This window comes from Alligator sinensis, unplaced genomic scaffold (assembly GCF_000455745.1).
Source record: "Alligator sinensis unplaced genomic scaffold, ASM45574v1 scaffold43_1, whole genome shotgun sequence".
Taxonomy (NCBI): Eukaryota; Metazoa; Chordata; order Crocodylia; family Alligatoridae; genus Alligator; species Alligator sinensis.
Window position 1 is genome coordinate 1452604 of NW_005842092.1, and position 2448 is coordinate 1455051.

At 44.9% G+C, this 2448-nt stretch overlaps 1 long non-coding RNA gene across 1 annotated transcript in view; it reads right to left on the bottom strand.

Moving 5' to 3' along the window:
- Positions 1 to 1003: 1003 nt before the first annotated feature.
- The window catches only part of LOC112550382, a 47282-nt gene continuing 45837 nt past the window's right edge, over positions 1004 to 2448 (bottom strand). Inside the window, exon 3 of the long non-coding RNA XR_003094195.1 lies at positions 1004 to 1063. This is a non-coding gene — a long non-coding RNA (uncharacterized LOC112550382). The remainder of the gene's footprint in view (positions 1064 to 2448) is intronic.

A 2448-nucleotide genomic window follows, 5' to 3' on the forward strand; every position in this document is an offset into this window, starting at 1 on the left:
TAGTTTAAAAGATTGTTTACTTACACCGAGATGGCAGTGGTGTAGGCTGGAAAACTTGCTTAAGTTGCGGTTACAGACAGACAACACAGACGGTCTCGTGGAGGTTGCTAGGCCCCACGGTGCAGAGCTCCAGATGCTCTGGGTGAACGAGCAACCAAAATAGAAATCGTAATTACGTCTTATAAAAGTTGCGTTCGAAGACGGGAAGAGGTGGGCGGTGGATCAGGCCGCCATGCTCCTCTGGATCTCACACAGGGTTTCTATTACCCTGCCGTGTACCCAGAGTCCCCACGAGATGGATGTGGAGTCCTCTTCGGCTTGGGCGGAAACCGCTCAAGCCTCTTATACGGCTAACAGGCCAATTGTTAGCCGCCACGTGTGAATAATTTAGCACTAGCCAATCACGGGGAACGAATTTGCATACCGGTGGCGGGAACTCTTTTGCACCGTGCATTCCTCTTGCAACTCGAGCAATGCACCCTGCAAAAGAAACTGCAAAAAAGGCGGGAAACTGGTCCCTGCACCGGGGTTTCCTCTTGCTACAGGAAACTCTCCCGTGCAATGCTCTGCAACTTGATGGGGATAATTCTGGTGCCGAAGCACACACACAATCATGCCTTTTGGGTCATGACAGTAATGTGTAGATTGTACGTAGTTTGGCAAAAAAAAATCCTTCATGTAAGGATTTTCTCCTATGTGAAAAGGTAAATTGTTTGTATATATATAGCTTTATCAAACATCCAGTCAAGCTCACACTTTTCTTGTGTATTAGTCCCGTACAAAAATCCAAAAATATTTTATGGTGATTTTCACTGGTTTGGGGCTTTCTGTGAAACTGGAGATTTTGCAGAAGTTGATTCCCAAGAACTGGCCGAAGAAGGCTTGGAAATGGAAGGCTGCTGAGATGAAGCTTTAAAGTCAAAATTGCTTACAGAAGTTGAATTTGAAGGTAAAAGAAGTGGAAGATTGCCAGCCCGAGTTTCAGTATTTTCTTTCATTTCTACCACCATACTGTCTCCATCAGAGGAATCTTCTATATTCAAAGCAGGATCAGAGGAAGCATCTGATGCATAAGTAGAAGAAAACAGCTTCTTTTTGGAATATTATTAATAAGGAGTCTTTCTTTACTATAGCTGGACATATATCACAAGATATTAAGACATCTTTTATCATTTTGTCTATGTGAGTTACATATTCACAACTGCAAAAGTTACCTCTGCCTTTCACTGCTTTTCCCTCTTGCATTCCTTTATAAAATTTCCATACAAAACCTTTAGGTTTTGCTTTACCACTCATTTCTTTTTTAATTAAAGTTAACCCCTCTTAATAAAAAAATTATTCATGTTTCAATTTGAAACTTCAAACCCCTTTTAATAAAAAAAATTCACAAAACCCAACACACTGAAACAGTCATTGAGTATAAGGCAAGAAATGGAAAATGTGAAAATATAAATGCAGAGGAAATACCATCCTATTTATATAAGGTGATTACATTTGCTAGATTCTTTTAGATTAGTCCAGAAAGAGAAACAGTCAAGAAATGTCTGTGTTATCTAAAAGATTCCAACCAATGAGATAACTGTTCAAACTGAGGATATAAAACTATTAGGTTGGCATGACTTGCACTCATCTCCATTTCCAGTAGCTCGACCCATTTGTCCTTGTGGTTATTAGGGATGTGAAAGGTTAAATGGTTAAACAATAATTATATTTATACCATTAATGCATTACAGTTAACTTTTAAACTAGTTTGCCTTTGCATGCTGCCTGCCCCTTCCACCAGCATTTTTTGCCATGTAAATCGAAGTGCTGGGGCCAGAGTGGGGGGAGCAGGCAGTACAGTCAAGCTGAACCAGATTTCTCCACAGAGGAGGAGATATGGGGAAAGGGCAGCGGGGCAGGATGTGATGGCTGGCAGCAGAAGCACGGCTGGCCGCCTGCATGTGTCTTGCCCTGTGGCAGGCAGAGTAAGTACTGGCTACTGGGGGTCTCCCTGCCTCTGTCTCTCCCTCTCTCCCTGGCTCACTCACTGCTCTTGAATCTTGTTGTCCTTCTTGGCAGTGGCAGCATTTCCCATGGTTGGATGGGTGGGAAGGCAGGAGGTGTTCTGGCAGGAGGGGCTGCAAGGTGGCATGGCCCATGGGTGCTGCAGTTGGCTTAGTGGTAGTGCACTCCTCCCACCCCATGCTAGGGCTCTATGTCTCTGGCCATTGTGGAAGAGACCAGAGACATAGAGCCATGGAGGAGGAGAGTGATCTGCCCCCCTTCCTTGGCTCATACATGGTGGAAATGCTGGCCAGGAAGGTGCTTCCCCTGTGCTCCACTGCCTGTCTGCCCACTGAGTGCCTAGCTTTGAGTTGCCTGGGGCTATTCACCTGTGAGATACTGGGCCCTGGGCACCAGCACCAGTTGCACCAGCTGCCTTGAAGCAGGGAGACCAAGGCCTGG